The sequence below is a fragment of the Elephas maximus genome, chromosome 18 (assembly GCF_024166365.1).
Source record: "Elephas maximus indicus isolate mEleMax1 chromosome 18, mEleMax1 primary haplotype, whole genome shotgun sequence".
Classification (NCBI taxonomy): Eukaryota; Metazoa; Chordata; class Mammalia; order Proboscidea; family Elephantidae; genus Elephas; species Elephas maximus.
In genome coordinates, this window is record NC_064836.1 from 54,748,456 (window position 1) to 54,769,729 (window position 21,274).

Genomic DNA, 21,274 nt, shown 5'->3' on the forward strand with positions numbered 1-21,274 from the left:
CGCTATCCACACGTAATCTCATTAGTATTGTCCTAGTATTTTATGCTCTTGAGTCATTTAATTACTGAATATCTTGCAATAGGAGAGGTATCCATTGTGTCTTATTACTTCATTTTGCAGTTAAGTCTTAAAGAGATTTCATAATTCATTTGCCCAAGGCCATTTAGCTCCTAAGAGCTAAAACAAAGAATCAGTCTGGGCTTGATTTTCCATGCTTTCTTCTATAGTAAATATGTTCTTCTTCAAAAACTGTGTGTGTGTTTATAGTGTTTGTAGAAATTTGCTATAAAAAGAACACACAGTTGTTCCTAGATCAAGGGATTTTCTTTGGCAGCAAAATGGCACACTGCACTAATTTAGCGCTTATACGATATGATCTATAATAAAGAATGACAGTATACATTTATTCAATTTTAATAATAACATTTTACTTGCCCTTAATTGTGAAAAATGTTTGGAAATACTCGCAAAGGGCTTTACTATAGTTCAGAGATTTCTCTTCTTCTTATAATAAAAAACATCTTCTCACTCACCTTTCTACCCTGGTGGGGGATTACAGGTCATCACATTCTTAAATGAAAAATGTGGAACATGAGAGCAGATGTGTTTCACAGTCACTGGGGAGGGAAACAAAATGTTGTAAGTAGAGCACTCTCAGATAAATAGAATATTAATTCTATCTGGCTGTACAGAAAGAAGAGAGTTCTTTCAGAAAGTGACACATAATTAATTGCTTTAAAAGCTTGCAGAACAAAATAATGAAATCAAAACGTTGAAAACTCAGTTGTGATTGTACTATCAATGAGAATAGTTAGAATTCTCAGGGTTTATAGCATAATTTGTGAGTAGAGCAAAGTAAGTTTACTTAAAATTTGTAAAACATCATGGTCTAATTCAATAGTTTTTTTTGAAATTCAAATTTAATTTTTTTTAAAGTACCTATATGAATATTTGTGTAACTACTCTGAGACTGAAATTTACTCACTTAGTTTCTGATATTTTACTTGAAAGACTAATAAATAACTTGAATTTAACCTGACCAGAACTTAAAAAAAAAAAAAAAATCACATCACCCCCTGCTGAAATTCTGCACTCTCCCAGATGATATATAATGTACAATTCCTGAATATGTTTGCTTTTATTTCCTAATTTGACACCAACTTTGTGCACCTCTATGAGCTCATCATTCCCTGCTTGTTCACTTGCCCACTCATCTCTTATGTCTAGTCTTCTTGCTGTTTCTCATGCATGATAAATTCAAGGCTTTTGCCCTTACTTTTCCTTTTGCTCAGAATTCCTTTTCTCCCAACCCAATCCTTTTTTTTTGTTTTCAGTGCTTTGTCCCTTATTTAAGTCAGTTCTCTGGTCCAAAGTCACCACCTAAGACAGATCTTCCCTGATCTTTTAAAATAATTCAAGCCTTCCTACCCCTATCACTTGTTCTTTCCTCTTTTCTTTCTTTCATGTCAATATTTTTTTAACTTAAGTGCTGTTCTTTGTTCATTTGCTCATTTGTTGTCCATCATCACTCAAATACAATATCCTGGAAAGCAGGGCTATACCTTCAGTGCCTAGGAGAATGCCTCGTACAGTTATAAAGCACTTACTACATAGTTGTTTGATGAATGAATGAAATAGGCAAGTTGGACATTTTAGTGCTAGATTCATAGTTCGTATATTCAAAGCAGATTAATTAAAAAAAAATAACTTGAAGTTAAAGGAAGTAGAGTTGGTTAACAAAGCATAAAGTTGTAATAGAATTATTTAGATATATGATAGCAATATGCCTAACCTTTCTCATAATAGTTGCTAACTTGAAGTACCATTCTAGAGAATACTTTCCTGCTTGTTTGAGTCATGTTAAAAAAAACAACAACCAAAAAGTTTTTTACAGTAATTAACTACTGAGGCAATCTTAGAGTACTAAGCTTTGTAAAATGTGTTACTGCTTACTTGTTTTGTCCGGATGGTCCACTCTTACTTGAAAATTAAAAAATGTGTATATGAAAGGACTTCACAATTCCTGCTTTTGTTTTAGGTTATTATATTTATAACAACTTTTTTTCCCATTGTTCAGGTAAAACTGTCGTATCCAGCTAAAACATCTTCAGTGAGAAAAAAATAATTCATGAGTTAAGAGTAAAAATAGTAAGTAGAAAAAAAGGAAGTACAGATATTATTCCAGGAATTCAAGGGAAACTTTCTTCTGTTCTTTAATCTAGGAATTATCCTTTTACTTTATTGAATTTGCTAGATTAAATAAGAAAACTCTTTTTCATTGGGTTACAGCAAGTGCACTTGTTCTGTTTTATGAGAATCTATATCTCATTGGATTATATCAACAAACTTCCGCTAAGTAGCTTTTGAGGAAACTTTTATCTGGAGCAGGAAACATGGTCTTATTTTTTTTTTTTTTAGCTTGTATTTTATGTTAACTTAGTTTGTAATACAGAACCATGTTCAAATACACATTCAGATAAAATTATCTAAGTAGAATAATAGGCTTATATTTATACTTTTGTTACTGATATGAAACTCAAGTCAAATCGGAAATGAGTCTTTTTTTTTTTAAATCACTATGCTAATAAATCTAAAAGAACAAACTCCCCGCACTGATTAAGCAAAAAATCTTCTGTTGAAACATTTTTAAAAAGAAAAAAAAAAACTTAAATATTGAATGGATGAATAAATTTCATAAAAATGAAATTATATCTTAATATGCCCTTATGAAAAGTAACAAACATAAAGCTGGTTTAAGAAGGAAAACATTTCCATTTATTTATTTAAAAAATATATATATTATAATAAGATTTTGTTAGGAACTATTATGGATATAGCAATTAGGAATATAAGTAATGGGCTTTAAGCTATAGCAGTGTGGTCAGTAACGTAGGGTTATAATCTAATCAAACATAACATACCATTCGTAAAGAAAAACAGCAACATCAATGAAATAAAAAAGAAAAACATTTGGTCCTGAAACTCTATCTTGTTGAGGTTAAATAAAAGTTTTCAAAAATTTAAAGGCACTGAATGTTTTTACAGGGAATTTTATTTTAATGTCAAATTCAAGCTGAAAAAAATCACATTTGAATGTAGAACAAGTCTGGTAAGGACAAGGTTTAGTATTCTGTATGTAGCCTTCATTTAAACTCTTCTGTCCATTTTGACTTGTAATTTCTTTTACTGTCACCTCTTGTCATATTTTATATGGACCATGTTCTGGATCTACAGGTGGGATGTTTTGTTCATATTTTCAGTCTGAGAGCCAGACAAGAAAAAAAAAAAAAACTGAAGAAGTGCTTTTTGTTTGTGTGTTAAAATTTTTGTGTGATCAGAAAACACTAGAAACAAAATTTAAGTTAGACATTAGAGAGAAGTATTAGAAAATCAAGCCCTGAAAGTTGAAGGAAATAAAGAATGCATTTTATAGCAAAATAGATTTTTTGTTTTTGTTTTTTCTTTTGTTTCACTTTATTTTCTTTAAAATATTTCTAGTTAAGCAGAAATACTTTTAGTCTTATGGTTAAACTCAGCTCTGAGAAAATATCTACAAAGGATAATCTCTTCAAAAACTTCATTAGAGCAATTTTCTTCTTTTAAAATAATCTATAAAACAACTCCCTTCTGTATTTTCCAGAATATATTTTTATAAATTATATTTTCCAGATACCTCCAAGAAAATATCAGTATTTGACAGTATGCCATTTTGAGTTATCTTTATCATATCACACGGAGCCCTGGTGGTGTAGTGGCTAAGAACTCGGCTGCTGAGCAAAAGGCTGGCAGTTTGAATCCACCAGCCGCTCCTTGGAAAACCTATGGGGCAGTTCTACTCTGTCCTATAGGGTCGCTATGAGTTGGCATTGACTTGTGGCGCCGGATTTTTCTTTTTTTTATCATATCACACTAGCACTAATACAAAGTTACTGAGTGAACCAGATAGTGAACCTGAAATTTTTGACAGGGTAGATACAGCCCTATCATCTCAACCCTTTCGTGAACCAATCATTTTCTTTCTGCTTTGACTTTTTTGTTGCTGCTGTATGTTTTCATTAATGGAAGCATGCTCAGTCATTGAGGGTTTCTGAGTTTTTGGTAGGTAGCATAGATTTCTTTTTCTTTTCCCTTCCTACAAACCTACCCTAAGTGTTTAGTGGTACCACTAGTTATACCTGAGTCCCACCAGGGACTGCTGGCACGTATGTGTAATAAAAATGTTCAAAATTTTAATTTTTCCTACCAAAAATTCAGATACCTCATGTAATACTCTGTAAAAACAGCAATTTGCACCACATTCCTGTTTCTTCAAACAGTCATAAAGGGCCTTGCCTTGCAGCAGCACTCACTGTCAGTGGTGCAGCAGCTTCCCAATAAACCTTCAGAGGCAGAAAAAGTGCTGTCCCTAGAGGTATGCATGAGCACAAAAGGGTTAAACACATGGAACCCAGGGTTCGGCAAAATATTCAGGCTGTGGAAACCACATGCAGTTACACACGTAGCCAAGATCCCACGATACCAGGAGATGGGAGGTCTGTTGACTTTTTTACTTAACAGCACTGCTCAAATGCCTGTATTTTCTTTGTAGGATTTAGTACCTTCCTCTGCTTTTTTCTGCTGGGATCAATACCTCTTTTTGTCAGTAAATGATGCTCATTCTCTTTACTAGTTATGAGACAGTAAATAAACCAGCCTATAAACAAACACTCTAAAAAAAAATGATTAGAATAAAAGACATGCACAATTATGGATTGTCATTGTCGTTCCTAGATTACATGGGCAAATTTGAAATGTTTATAAGCACTTTGTGTTCCTTTCCTCTTTTATTCATCATAGAAGATTTTGTTACTTTTGAACCAATTTATGTAAGTATGTCTCCCTGCTGACCCATGAACACCCTAATTGAATTGATGATGTCATTGGTCTCTGTAATTCCAGCCTCCTTCCTCCAGGCTACCACATACTACGTGCTCAACGGGTTTGTTGAATAAATTATCAAAAGAGTGAATGTCAGAGATGATTGCTGCAGATCTCTTTTTGCTCTTTTGAAAATTGGGGAAGATTATCTATTTACTGTCACAGGAATGAGAATGGAAGGATGTGAGAGGAATGGAGTATTGGCCAGAACATTATATCGGATACATAAAGTCTTAAACATTCTGAGGTGGATTCTTTTCTTTGGGGTTTATTTAAAAAAAAAAATAAGTTTATACCGATTACTGGTATCTATGAGTCAGAATCAACTCGATGGCAACAGGTTTGGTTTTTGGTTTTGGTACTGGTATCTTCGTGGAGGCTGGAGGCTGTCTAGTCATTGGTATATCCTTAATGGTTTTTTATAGACTCTATCTTTTCTGACCGGCTCTCGGTCTACAAACTAATTTATTATTAATCAAAATAAAACACCATTAAGAATTTATATCTGTTTTTAAAATGAAGCAATCCAAAGTCCAGGGTAGAATTATATATAAAATATGCCATTTCCTCCTTTTATTAGTCCCAATGATTATTCTGCTTGGTAGTGGAATGAAGAAAAAAAGGTCAGGTTAGGAGAGATAGGGAGTGCTGGCAGGGCCAGTTTTCAGTATTACACATATGAGGTTAGCAGTCAGCCTCTTTGAGAAGGGGAGATATATATGAAGATGTGAAGGACGTGAGCGCATTAGCCTAGGGGGTATCTGGGGGAAAAACATTTCAGCAAAGAGAACAATTACAGCAAAGGCTCAAAGGTGGAATGTGTACTATCATGGTCGAGAACAGGAAGAGGAACGAAATCTGAGTGTAATAGGCTAGAGAATCAGAGAGGAAGGAGGTTTACATTGTGTAGGGATTTGCAGGACACTGTAAGGACTTTGGCTATTACCCTGAGTCAAATCAAGAAAGGATTTTGGGCAGAAGTTACAGGTACTGACCCAATTTAAAGGGAAAATAATTTTATACTAAAAAAATAAAAAATACTTTTTACATACATTTAAATATGTAAATGCTTGAGTATGATACATTAGAACATAGGTCTGTAGACCTGTTTGGTAGGAGGTCAGATAATAAATATTTTCAGCAATGCCAGCCATATAACCTCTACTGTAACTATCTAACTCTGGAATTGTAACTTAAAAAAAAAAAAAATCATAGAAAATATGTAAGTGAATGGATGTTGCTACGCTCCAACAAAACTTCACTGGCAAATTCAGACGACAGGCTTGCTTTGGTCCAGGATCTTAGTTTGCCAACCTTGCACTAGGAGACATAGTTGAATAACCTGATGCTTGCATCCATATGTAAGACTATTGTAAGTTCAAGAACTATGACTGAAAATTGATAGAAGCGTATATGTGTGTGCGTTGGCAATGCAAATACTATGAGTAGCATTGCTGTTGGAGGCTTGATATTCCAAAGTTGTAAATAACACTTGGTAAAATTCTGAACCAATTTGCATCCTCATGGGATTATTTGAAACTCCCATGGCCATACCAATTTTTATGTCAAAGAAAAATGATTACACAGTATTTGAAAATTCCCCATAGATAGGGACACTACCCTCTCTGGGAGCCATATTTTTGGTTACCTTCTTGGAAGCAAATATTCTTTATCAAAAAATAAACCACAGTTATTATGAGGCTTTCTTTATGTCAGAAATATGAAGTATTGGTCCTTCTTTTTTAGTTAGAGATTAAATTATAATTTTCCTAAGAGTTTATGACTACAAAAAGAAAAGTTATTTGACAATTTGCCTCACATACTTCTTTAAGTTTTTTTCATATTTGGCATTTAATAATCATATAAATTTGTAAAAATATGTATTGTTTCATTTCATCAATGAATATTCTGAATTAAGGGCCATACTATTGTGAGTACAAATCCAGTTCTTGCAAATATAGCTGTATTCTTAATATAAGAAATAATTATCTATATTTTAGATCTTAAATGTAAATAACCACTAATGTATATTCCTTCTCTTCTCACCTATTATACTTTACTATTAGCATATTTTCATACATATGATCTGAAAATTAACACATTTCTACTGAAATAATTCAATGGGCGATAATTATACTATGCATAATTATTGTGCATTGAATTATTTCAGTAGAAATGTATCAATTTATACATAGTAAAATTATTAGATGAATCAAGAGCAACAGGATTGCAATCAATTAAAGGATTCATAAAATATCACTGCAAAATAGAATGCACTGTGAACACATTTATAACATTAAATCCCTGATATTAAAATGTGAGTACACTTAAAAAAAAAAAAATGCTGTAAAATAAAAACAACAGCAATTTCAAAGAAATTTTTACTCATTATAAATTTGTCTCTATGTAAATTTTTTGATCATTATGGTTATTGCTAACTTTGATAAATCAAGGAGGAAAATCCTCAGCCTTTCATCCTTTCCATTATATGGACATTTTTGAAAATTACATGGCAGTGTTTTGTATAATGTCCCTCAATTTGGGTTTGGAAGATTTATTATTATCAACAGTCAGACTTACCCCGCAATAGACATATATCTCATTTATTGCTTTGTTAGTAAGGTACCAAAATTTATTGACTTGGCTATGAATGTAATATCATCATGTGTTGGCACATTTTTCATTTTCATTAATTTTTTTTTTTCCTGTTCTTGTTACATTCACCAGAATGGGAGCTCCATGAGGGCAGGAGTTTTGACGGTTTTGACTGTATCGTTGAGCACTTTATTCCCAAATGTACAATACCTGTATATATTTTCTCATGACTATAGTGACTCAAGGGCACTGGGTTTTGGTTACTGGGTAGAGTCAGATTATATATTTTTAGCAGGAATGAATCATAAGTGATATTCTATTCTAAGTGCACCCACTCTAAAGGCACATCCCGTCAAATTGTTCCATTATGGGTGATATTAATTTTGATTACTTGGTTAAATGGTGTTCATCAGGTTTTATGTTATAAGGTTTAATTTTTCCCTTTGAAATGCTTCTAGACAATATATCTATCGTGTTCCACTTCTAGTTTTCACCCTGTGGGTTTAATATCCACTGTTGATTCTTGTCTGAATCAATTGTTATTCTGACAGATGTAAAATGATTTTCTAACTCTGTTTGTCATCTACACTGATTCACTGGAATTCTGCTGTAATGAAGACCTTTCTCTCCTTATTTATTTATTATTTGTATGAACTCATGATTACTTATTTCTTCAGAGGACATATGATGTCTTGCTATCTTTTTGTTGAGACAGTGAAAAGCAGTGTTCGATCCTATATTCAATATTGTATCATGGGAAAATCACTGTGAAGGACATTATTGGGGCAATTACAGAAATTGAATACAGTAGACAATTGTTCCAATGATTGCTTCTTGATAATTGCTTTGTAGATATGAAAGAGCATGACCTTATTTTTTTAGTTATTAGAAAAAAATTAGGGATAAACTGATGTAATGTCTACAATTAACTAACTAAAAACTAACTAAGAAAAGAATGATAACAGAGAGACAGAGGGAACACACTATTAGTAGCATTCCTGCCAAAAATGCATTACCTAAATCTAATCATGATGAAACATTAAATAAACTCAAATAAAATTACGGAAAAGTTCATAAAACAACTGGCTTGTAATCTTAAAAAATGTGAATATCATGAAAGACAAGGAGAAAAGGAAAGAGAGAAAAAGCAACATAGCAAAATACTAACCATAGTTAAATTTATCTCAGAGAAAGGTATACGGAATTCTTTTCATGTTACTATTCTATTGTAAAACTTATGAAATTTTGAAAATTGGAAATTATTTCAAGATAAAAAATAAATATAGAAGAAATGATCATAATGAAACAATAACAGAAGCAGAATAGCTCTAAAATTTTGGTCTGTTGTATGCTTTGAGTCAGAATCAACTCGACAACAACGGGTTTGGTTCATGGTTTTTATAATATAGAAACATTTATTTCACAGGTGTTTTATTATACTTTGTCATTTTGTTCACTTAATCCTTCCTATGTGCTCTAATATACATTTCAACCATGATTTAATTGTCCAGAAGTTTGAGCTGTTGAAAGAAAAATCTCTCTTAAGCCAAGATGTTCTTTTGTTGCAAAGGCTGATTTGAAAATGTCAAATGTGCACAGAAAATGTTGATGAAATGGTCTTTCTTCCCTGTGTGTAGATTAATTTACCCCACCCCACTCATTTTCTTTCAAATCTAGTAAAGTGTTTTTATTTGTGTAAAAAATGGCTTGAGGGAGGTATCTGACCTCCTCCAACCCCACAAAGAGGAAGAAGAACCAAGATCAACAGAGCAAGGCTGATTCCTATGAGGTGGAGGTCAGACATGCCTCCTCCCTCTGCCATCTTTACCAATTCTGATACAAACCTTCCCTCCCACAGCATTCTCTATTGGGGTCGATAATTCATTGCAATGGCCAGGCAGAACTCACAGATCATAGTCACAGTTATGAGGTTTATTAGGGAAGAAACGTTTACGATTCAGGTTCAAGAACACTCAGGATACAGTTCTTCTATCAGGATAGCCTCTTCCCAGTCTCGCTTGCAGGCATGACTCTCCCTGGTCCTAGGCCTCTGCCCAAGGGCACTCAGCTTTCTTTCTCTGTAGGCCAGGAAGCGCACTGCACAGTCTCCTGTTGCCAGGTCTCTCTTGCCACTGCATTTCACCATCTTTAGAGTTACAGCTTGCTTGCTGCCTCTCTCTCTCTTTGTCTATCTCCCTATCTGCTTCCAGGAGCTTCTCAACTAGGGGATCCCAGGTCCAGAGGACATACTGGCTCCCAATTGTTCTTCCTTGGTGGTGGTAGAATCTTCACTCTGCTCTGGAATTGGCAATCTTTTAAGGCAAAGCTTACCAATTCCCTTGGTGGCCACAATTACCTTAATTGCACAATCCCACCCAATCACCTGGGTGGGAGTTACAAGACCATGAGAGAAAGGCCATACTAAGTAATTCATCACACTGCAACTTGTTTGTTTTTTGTTAAGTATCTTGTACCTCATGTCATTTATAGGGTCGTTGTGTTTTTCCCCAAGACATCAAGCCAGAATATCAGGCTTGTCTCTTAAAATTTTTTCTCATAAATGAAAGCGTCAGTACAGAAAACAATGATCCTTTCAGACTACCCAGTAAAAACCCAGTGCTGTCGAATCGATTCTGACTCATAGCGATCCTATAGGACAGAGTAGAACTGCCCCATAGAGTTTCCAAGGAGCAGCTAGCAGATTTGAACTGCCGACCCTTTGGTTAGCAGCCATACCACTTGACCACTATGCCACAAGGATTTCCCCTTTCAGACCTGGCCTAAAAAAATAAAGGAGTCACCTCCTATACAAAAAGTCAGTTGCACATAAAAGGGTATATTTCTTGAAAAGGGCACCAAGACAGAGAGGGCCTTAAGGAGAATAGAATGCCTTGATATTAGATTGAAAAGAAGAGTGAATATCCTTCCTATGAGAAGTGGGAAGAAACACAGCAGTTCTGAGTTGACCAGATACCCCTGGGGTGAACTGGACTAAGGAATGTTGAATTTTGGTTTAGGATAGCTAAAAATGTTTCTACTCATCAAGATAAGAGTATTTAGAAAGAAAAAGAAGAGATGATGTATAAGTCTAATATATATATATGTATATATATATATGGCTAACTTCTCATGTAAATATGTCCAGTTGGAAAAAAGTAAATACAACTTTGCTTCTGAAAATTTTTCGCAGGTGTGGAAACAAAAACAAAGTGGTGCAATAGGTTCATTTCTGACATTTTGGAGCTCTTCCCACTTATTGGTGTGGGCTTGGGGGACAGCAGCAGAGTTGTGGAGAGAAGTAACAATTGCTTCCTGTCCTTGGTTATATTTTAGTTTAGTAGCATTTCTTTTTTGGTCCAGATAATTTCCTGACATTTTCCTCTACCTTTTACCTCATTAAATAGATTATTTCTTATTTTCTTAGCTAATTCACTTGACAAATTGGAAATGCCTGTCATGTACTCATGATATTTATCAGGAAGGATGTATGCTGGAGTCAATTCATAGACAGTTAAGAATATTCAGCCCTTCAGGATATAACTGTATGCCAGATAATATATGTGATGATGAAGCTGATTTGGCATTTTTAGCAGTCAGATTTGTCTTCTGATAAAACATATACATTTTTCCTTTTCTCGGTATGGTATCAATAATCATTTGCATGGCTATGAATGTAATACCACACTTTGATTTTTCATTTTTCATTATTTATTTTTATCCAGCTATTTACCTCTGCTCTTCCCACACACATCAGAATGTGGGCTCTATGAGGGCAAAGACTTTGTTTTTTAGTGCCCCTGCCGAGGACTAAAGCCTGATCAAAAGAGGTGATTAGTAAATTTTTTGAATAAATAAATGAGTGGGTGGATGAATGAATACTTTTTCATGCAGGCAAAATTGCTAATTTTGTGTTAAAACCTGTCAAAAACAATATACTAAGGGAAACTAAAGAAACAGAAAAGGTCTTTAGGTTTGACATAAAACCTAGAATTACATATACTCCATTCAGGGTTTGTCTTTTGTGTATAAACACTTTGAAAAGTTACAGTTTAGAATTTTAGGCAAAAGTTTTTCTTAAATATACTTAAAGAATTTAATTACACAAAAGATATTAACATTATGGAAATTATCTTTTCCCATTTAAATAAAATATTAGTGAATCATGAATCAGGAAGCAGTTATTTATTTTTGATTATAATATAAGCAATTATTTTTGCTTGTAATAACTGGTTCATTCTTATAATGTAAGGGCTGTGATAGACTGAATAATGTCCACCCCCCCCCAAAAAAAATCCACATCTTAATTCCTGTAACCTGTGAATAAAAAACCTGTGAATATGTTACCCTATATGGCAATTTGGCACTCCTTGGAAACTCTATGGGGCAGTTCTACTCTGTCCTATAGGGTCGCTAAGAGTCGGAATCGACTCGACGACACTGGGGGGCTGAGTATATGGCAAAAGTGGTTAAGTGCTATGGCTGCTAACCAATGGGTCAGCAGTTCGAATCTGCCAGGTGCTCCTTGGAAACTCTATGGGGTAGTTCTACTCTGTTCTCAAAAGGGAGTTTGCAGATGCACTTAATGGCCTTGATATGGGAAGATTGTAATTACCAATGTAATAGCCAGAATCTTTATGAGGTACATAATAAGAGCAGTTAGAATCAGAATATGAGATGTAATCAAGGAAACAAGAGGATGGAGTGATACAAGGAAGAGGCCATGAGCCAAGGAATTAAGGAGGCCTCTATTTTCTAGAAGCTGGAAAAGGAAATGGATTCACCTCTCAGAGCTTCCAGAAAGAATCAGTACTGGTGATACCTTGACTTTAGCCCATGAGACTGATTTTGGACTTCTGACCAGCACCAAAAAACAAAAAAAACAAATTCCATTGTAATCAAGTTGATTCTGACTCATAGAGACTCTAAGGGCAGAGTAGAACCGCTCCATAGGGTTTCCAAGGCTCTAACCTTTATGGAAGCAAAGTGCCACATCTTTCTCCCGTGGAGCAGCTGGTGGGTTCGAACCACCAAACTTTAGGTTAGCAGCTGAACTTCTTAACCACTGCACTACCAGGGCTCCTATCTGACCACCAGAACTGCATATTTGGCAATAAATTTTTGTTGTTTTAAACCACGAGTTTGTGATAACTTGTTAAAGCAGCTACTGTAAAATAATACAGCCTTCTCAACTTTATTGCAAAGAGCATAAATCCCAAGTATCCAGCAGGTTATCTAAAATTAAAAGCATGTTGTAGTTGTATTGTTACATACATGTTCAAAAGGTGTGCTCTTATGCTTAGTCTATTCCGAGGATATGATGCAGATGACATAAACTTAGTAAAGTTCTTTTTTAAAAAATATATATATTTTAAAGTAAACATTCAGTAATGGTAGCAGGGCACTATCCAGTTCTTCTAGTCTCATGGCAAAGGAGGCAGTTGTTCATGGGGATAAATGTACAACATCCCATTTTCTCCTGTTCCTGACTCTCCTTCTTCATCTGTTGTTGCTCAGGCAAACAAAGACCAAATGTGCCTTGGATGGCTGCTTCTAAGCTTTTAAGATTCTACAGAAGAACCCTGATCAAAAAATTCTGCAGAACAGAATTCCAAATTCTCGTAGAATTTCAGGCTTTCTGGAACCGAAGAGGCCAGATGAACCTCAGAAACTATTGCTCTGAAATAATCTTTAAGCCTTAAGTCCTAAATCAAAAGTATCCCCTAAAGTCTCCTTAAAACCAAATACTAGAGCAGCTTAACTATTAAAGAGTATCTGTCTTGAGCATTGTGCTCTTTTACAATCTACCTATATGGGATCACTTTGACCACAGCAACATAAAAGATTAGACAGAAAATTAGGGGGCAATAAGTTTATGTTAATGAGGGAGGAATTACTCAGAAAAGGAGGATGGTCGCACAATGGGAAGAATATAATCAGTGTCACTGAATTGTACACGTAGAAACTGTTGAATTGGTATATGTTCTGCTCCGTAAATTCTCAACAAAAACAATAACAAAAATAAGTTATAAGAAAATAGAACAAAACAAAAAAACCATAGGACTATACAACACAAAGAGTGAACCCTAATACAAACTATGGGATTTCGTTAATAACGATGTATGAATATTGGCTCATTGATTGTACCAAATATATCAGAGGAATGCAAGATGTTAATTATAGAAGAAATAGTATGCAGGGGGAGAGTGGAAATATGGAAACTCTCTGTACTTTCTGCACAATTTTTCTGTAAACCTAAAACTACTCTAAAAAATAAAATCTATTAAAAATACCAACAACGTAAAAAAATAGACACTAATAAGAGGCATACATGGTCATGTATACATAAAAAATTCAAGAATAGATTATTTAATATAAAACAAGAGTGGTATAAACAGGAGCAATAGGAGTATTTTTTTTTTTCCTATTTCAACAGGCACATGCATGCATATAGGAATGGCCTTACAGATGCCAACAAGAAGGATAGTGTTTATATCCCCTTTTAAAAGAGGCCCTTCAAAGTCATGATTAATAAATCACTTACACTTAGGAGCAAGTTTAAAAAAAAGTAACACTTAACACAGAATTTTAAAAGAAATTTGAAGCCTTCGAGAACTTTGTATGATGGCCCTTCTCAGTTTTAGAAGACATTTAAAAAATATATGTGCAGATTTATAACTATTTGGCCACCTAAATGCAACGTGATAAAGTTTAGGAACCAATAATCTAAAAATCAAGACCTCTGACGCCTGGAGCGATACCCAACATGAATGTGGTTTGTAAACCACATGGACTGAAATTTCCGGACAATGTGGCAATGGATATTGGTGACGGTTGCATAACATTACTGACGTGACTGTTTTTATTGAATTGTACAGCTAAAAAATTGAAAAATGTTGAACTGGCAAATGTGTTATCTGTATTTTTACAATTAAAAATGTACTGAACTTAGACATTATTACTGGTTAAGATCCTTAGCAACATATATGTTCTGAAAGATGTCTTTAATGTTGACCTATATAATTGGTCTGAGTTAGTAAATATACCTTCTTGGAGGTTGTTTTTAAACAAAGTCAGTATGGCATTACAGTGAATAGCGTGGGATCTGGAACCAGATAGCTTGGACTCAATTCCAGTCCCAGAATTTACTTGTTGAGTGACATGGGCAAGTTTTTCAGCCCCTCTGATCCTCATTTGAAAATAGGAAAAACCAGAATGTTATTGTGAATACTTTAATGAGTTAATATGCCTAAAGTTACTGGAATCATGCCAAGCACTTCAGAAGTGCTGTATGACTATTAGATATTAGAATTTATATTGGTGTACAGAAAGAATTTCCTGAGGACACCAGCTAGGATAAAAATGTCTGATGGACCATGGGAACAGTAGACAGCAAGCAAAATAACTGTGTGGGATTATGATGCCGTTTCCTTTTCCTCTCCAATGGAATAGTAGCCCTGGTCACATAATGGTTAAGGACTAGGGTGCTAACTGAAAAGTCAGCAGTTTGAACCCATTAGCTGTTTTCCAGGAGGAATATGTGGCAGTTTTCTCCAGGAAAGATTACAGCCTCAGAATCACTATGGAGCAGTTCTACTCTGTTCTCTGGTTGCTATGAGTGGGAATCAACCAAATGGCTCTAACTGCCATTGTAAAAGAGTACCTGATTTTTTTTTTTTAGATCACTAGAGTAGTGACCATTTAATTATCTGGCAATATACTTTCTTCTTTCCTCTTTTAGATAAGTTGGGAATCTTTTTTTTTTTTTTTACATGTTATAACCTATATGTCTTATGAATGAAATGTGGAGTGATTTGCACTTAATGCTCTTCAACTGAGAGAATTTTTTTTTTTTTTTTCTCATCTTGAGTCTCTGGAATTAAAGATCCTGTGTGTAAGGACTATACTGAAACTTTACAACGCAAACTTTCATTATCTTTGCATCCCAAACAGCAACATTGGACAAATTAACTCACCCCTGCACATTCATTTCTCTCGTTTGCTAGATGAAGCTTTGAGACCAGATGCATTTTGTGGTCTACAGTCCACTTTTACTCCCATCGCTTTCTGTTTACCTTGGTATTTTCAATCCCTTTCCTTTCAGATACTATTAGGGTGAAAAAATATAACACCCTATAGAGCTTCATACATGTTGCTAAAAATAGAGCATTTACAAGCCCGGAAACATCTACGAAGAGAAGTTAACTTTTTGATCAACACAAAGTGAGGGGCCCTATTAAAAGAGAAACCAGAATTAAAAAAAAAAAAAAACTTAAAAAACCACATGTGTATAAAAAGAGTGGACTATGATATATGATATCTGTAGGACTGTAGAGAAAATATTTTCATGTTTCTGTACGGTTAGGGTTTTCTGAGCAAGATTACAAGAGAAACTTGAGACCTGAGTTAAAAGTGGAAGCAGAAATATTTCAGAGGTTGAAACACTGAGCCACTTCGCTTATCATCCCCAAGAAACATTGATTTATATTCCAAAGGATAAGAAACCAGGATCCTTGCCCTTTTTTAACCCAAGGAGAATTTGCTGCCACTATTTTTTTATAGAGATGAAGTTTTTCTTCCTCCCTCAGCAGGAGCAGGACAGTGTGTATATAGCTCAGAGGTTCATGTTCTCAGGGTTCTTCTCTTATGATATAGACCCCTTTATAGACAAGTCCTGTCCATTTGGCTGTCATCCCCAGAAGGGTGGAAAGGTTGAGATAAAAGGAACCAATATGGTCCCATAATTTGTGTTTAACGTTCAGGATAATATGAAAAAATATAAATGTCAAAAACTGATCAATATCAATGGAGTAGGAAGGAAAAGACCAGAGAGCTTACCTGCAAATTATTTGTTAGAAGTTACTGATGACATCAGAACTGTTGGATGACATCAGAACTGTTGGACTCATTGTCTCTTAAATTGACCTATACCATTTTGCATGAGCCATTAAATATTTTACTTTTGCGGGGAAAAAAAAAAACATGGGGACAAGTTGTTGAATGTTAGAAGTTGAAGAAACACTATTATTTAAAATGTGTATCAGGGATTATGGAGGGGAAAGGTTAGTTTTATTCCATTCTTTGATGAACGGAAGAAAGCTTACATCTCTTTCCTCATTCAGACTTCCAGGAAAACAAAACAAAACAAAACAAACCTCAGTGCCGTTGAGTTGATTTCTAACTCATAGCGACCCTGTAGGACAGAGTAGAACTTTCCCATAGGGCTTCCAAGGCTGTAAATCTTTATAGAAGTAGACTGCACCATCTTTCTCCTTGGGAGCAGCTGGTGGGTTCAAACCACAAACCCTTTCGGTTAGCAGCTGAGCACTTGACCACTGTACCACCAGGGCTTATCCAGCCTTGGGCAATATACATTTTGGAACCCTGTTGAATGACTTCAAAATTTATTTCCATATTCTTGTCTGCAAAAGATTTCCTCAGCTTTGATCTTAAGGAACTCTGTTTTTTAGCATGTTCTGCTTCCAATGATGTGTCTAACTTGATTTTTCTTTCTCTCCTTTTCTTATACCATATTTAAATGTAAGGAATTAAGGGGGAACTAAAAAGGGAATAAGCTACCTGATCCTCTTTCATCCATGTAATCTCCCCTTTTCTTATGAAATAGAACATAACAGGAAGTTATCACCCTGCTTCAACACTCGTATAATGCCTGGTTATGAAAGACATTCATTCTGCAAAGATCCTCTCTGTTTATTGTGATCAATTCAGATAGCTTTCAGAGATTGATGCTAGGTGTTAGAGTCTTTATGAATTAAGTGGAAAATCTTTGTCAAATGAAGCTCTATCCTTCTTTACGGATTCTTCTAACAATGGTTAAAATGTGATAGCTTTTTTTTTTCTTCTTACCCATAGCTGATGAGGTTAAGTTATAAACATTTATTTCTCAAGCAAGATGAAAAAAATTATCAACATTTTAAGTTCATCAAAGTGTTCACAAAATATTCAAAATATAAATACTTATTGTTAACTTTAAAAAGCTGGGGGATTTGTTGATTTTATTTGAACATAAGTTTATATACCGAGAAGAGGAAAGGAGAGAGATGAAAATAAGAAACAAACAAAAAAAAAATGAATTTGATAATAAAAGAATATATAAATAGAGAGGCGGAGCCAAGATGGCGGACTAGGCAGACGCTACCTCGGATCCCTCTTACAACAAAGACACGGAAAAACAAGTGAATCGATCACATACATAACAATCTACGAACCCTGAACAACAAACACAGATTTAGAGACGGAGAACGAACTAATACGGGGAAGCAGCGATTGTTTCCAGAGCCTGGAGCCAGCATACCAGTCAGGTACGGCACAAGCACAGAGACCTGCTCCACCCCCCTGAACTAACCCCGGGAGGGGGACTAGCCAGTTCCACGGGCGGCGTGGGACGCAGCCGTTAGGAGAAGTCCCCGGGAGGCAGTGACTGATCTTGGAGCAGAAAGAGCAGCATCCGAGCCGGGGAACCGTCCCACAGGGATTTGGACTGCACGCAGGTACGCCATAAACACGGAGAGTTGCTCCACCCCCTGAACTAACCCCGGGAAGGTGACCATCCGGGTCGCGCGGGCGGCGTGGGACGCAGCCGGTAGGAGAAGTCCCCGGGAGGCAGCGACTGGTATTGGAGCGGGGAGAACAGCGTTCCAGCCGGGACACTCGGTCGCGGCACAAGCACGGGGAGCTACTCCACCAATCTGAACTAACCCCGGGAGGGGGCCCACCTGGTTCACGGGGGCGGCACGGCCACGCGGCTGGAGGGACGAGAAGTCCCCGGGAGGCAGCGACTGATTTTGGAGTCGAGAGTGCACCGTCCCAGTAGGGGAGCCTTGACGCTGGGCGTGGGGCTGGAAGCGGAGGATCTGACCGTGACTCCAGCGGGCCAGACCCCCCGGGGGCAATCTCCACACAGACAGCACACATAGGCGACGCGCCCGCGGGAATCTCAGATATAATAGTCATTCCAAGCAAGACAAGCAACTCTGGCTATATTCTGAGGTGCTACTCTCCTATCTCTCTGTTCCCTCCCCCACCCTCCCCAGGCGGCTTCATTAACATCTGAATAGCCTGAGCCAGAGGGAGAACTCTGATAGGGATCTGACTGCAGTTTTTTTTTAGCGGATTTTCTGGAAAAACTAGTTTCCCAGTGATGGCTCGGAGACAACAATCCATATCAAACCACTTAAAGAAGCAGACCATGACAGCTTCTCCAACTCCCCAAACAAAAGAATCAAAATCTTTCCCAAATGAAGATACAATTTTGGAATTATCAGATACAGAATATAAAAAACTAATTTACAGAATGCTTAATGATATCACAAATGAAATTAGGTGATCTGCAGAAAAAGCCAAGGAACACACTGATAAAACTGTTGAAGAACTCAAAAAGATTATTCAAGAACATACTGGAAAAATTAATAAGTTGCAAGAATCCATAGAGAGACAACATGTAGAAATCCAAAAGATTAACAATAAAATAACAGAATTAGACAACACACTAGGAAGTCAGAGGAGCAGACTCGAGCAATTAGAATGCAGACTGGGACATCTGGAGGACCAGGGAATCAACACCAACATAGCTGAAAAAAAATCAGATAAAAGAATTAAAAAAAATGAAGAAACCCTAAGAATTATGTGGGACTCTATCAAGAAGGATAACCTGCGGGTGATTGGAGTCCCAGAACAGGGAGGGGGGACAGAAAACACAGAGAAAATAGTTGAAGAACTTCTGACAGAAAACTTCCCTGACATCATGAAAGACGAAAGGATATCTATCCAAGATGCTCATCGAACCCCATTTAAGATTGATCCAAAAAGAAAAACACCAAGACATATTATCATCAAACTCACCAAAACCAAAGATAAACAGAAAATTTTAAAAGCAGCCAGGGAGAAAAGAAAGGTTTCCTTCAAGGGAGAATCAATAAGAATATGTTCTGACTACTCAGCAGAAACCATGCAGGCAAGAAGGGAATGGGACGACATATACAGAACACTGAAGGAGAAAAACTGCCAACCAAGGATCATATATCCAGCAAAACTCTCTCTGAAATATGAAGGCGAAATTAAGATATTTACAGACAAACACAAGTTTAGAGAATTTGCAAAAACCAAACCAAAGCTACAAGAAATACTAAAGGATATTGTTTGGTCAGAGAACCAATAATATCAGATATCAGCACAACACAAGGTCACAAAACAGAACGTCCTGATATCAACTCAAATAGGGAAATCACAAAAACAAACAAATTAAGATTAATTAAAAAAAAAATACACATAACAGGGAATCATGGAAGTCAATAGGTAAAAGATCACAATAATCAAAAAGAGGGACTAAATACAGGAGGCATTGAACTTCCATATGGAGAGTGATACAAGGCGATATAGAACAATACAAGTTAGGTTTTTACTTAGAAAAATAGGGGTATATAATGAGGTAACCACAAAAAGGTATAACAACTCTATAACTCAAGACAAAAACCAAGAAAAACGTAACGACTCAACTAACATAAAGTCAAACACTATGAAAGTGAGGATCTCACAATTTACTAAGAAAAACGCCTCAGCACAAAAAAGTATGTGGAAAAATGAAATTGTCAACAACACACATAAAAAGGCATCAAAATGACAGCACTAAAAACTTATTTATCTATAATTACCCTGAATGTAAATGGACTAAATGCACCAATAAAGAGACAGAGAGTCACAGACTGGATAAAGAAACACGATCCATCTATATGCTGCCTACAAGAGACACACCTTAGACTTAGAGACACAAACAAACTAAAACTCAAAGGATGGAAAAAAGTATATCAAGCAAACAATAAGCAAAAAAGAAGAGGAGTAGCAATATTAATTTCTGACAAAATAGACTTTAGACTTAAATCCACCACAAAGGATAAAGAAGGACACTATATAATGATAAAAGGGACAATTGATCAGGAAGACATAACCATATTAAATATTTACGCACCCAATGACAGGGCTGCAAGATATATAAATCAAATTTTAACAGAACTGAAAAGCGAGATAGATACCTCCACAATTATAGTAGGAGACTTCAACACACCCCTTTCGGAGAAGGACAGGACATCCAGTAAGAAGCTCAACAGAGACACGGAAGATCTAATTACAACAATCAACCAACTTGACCTCATTGACTTATACAGAACTCTCCACCCAACTGCTGCAAAATATACTTTTTTTTCTAGCGCACATGGAACATTCTCTAGAATAGACCACATATTAGGTCATAAAACAAACCTTTGCAGAGTCCAAAACATCGAAATATTACAAAGCATCTTCTCAGACCACAAGGCAATAAAACTAGAGATCAATAACAGAAGAACGAGGGAAAAGAAATCAAATACTTGGAAAATGAACAATACCCTCCTGAAAAAAGACTGGGTTATAGAAGACATCAAGGAGGGAATAAGGAAATTCATAGAAAGCAACGAGAATGAAAATACTTCCTATCAAAACCTCTGGGACACAGCAAAAGCAGTGCTCAGAGGTCAATTTATATCAATAAATGCACACATACAAAAAGAAGAAAGAGCCAAAATCAGAGAACTGTCCCTACAACTTGAACAAATAGAAAGTGAGCAACAAAAGAATCCATCAGGCACCAGAAGAAAACAAATAATAAAAATTAGAGCTGAACTAAATGAATTAGAGAACAGAAAAACAATTGAAAGAATTAACAAAGCCAAAAGCTGGTTCTTTGAAAAAATTAACAAAATTGATAAACCAT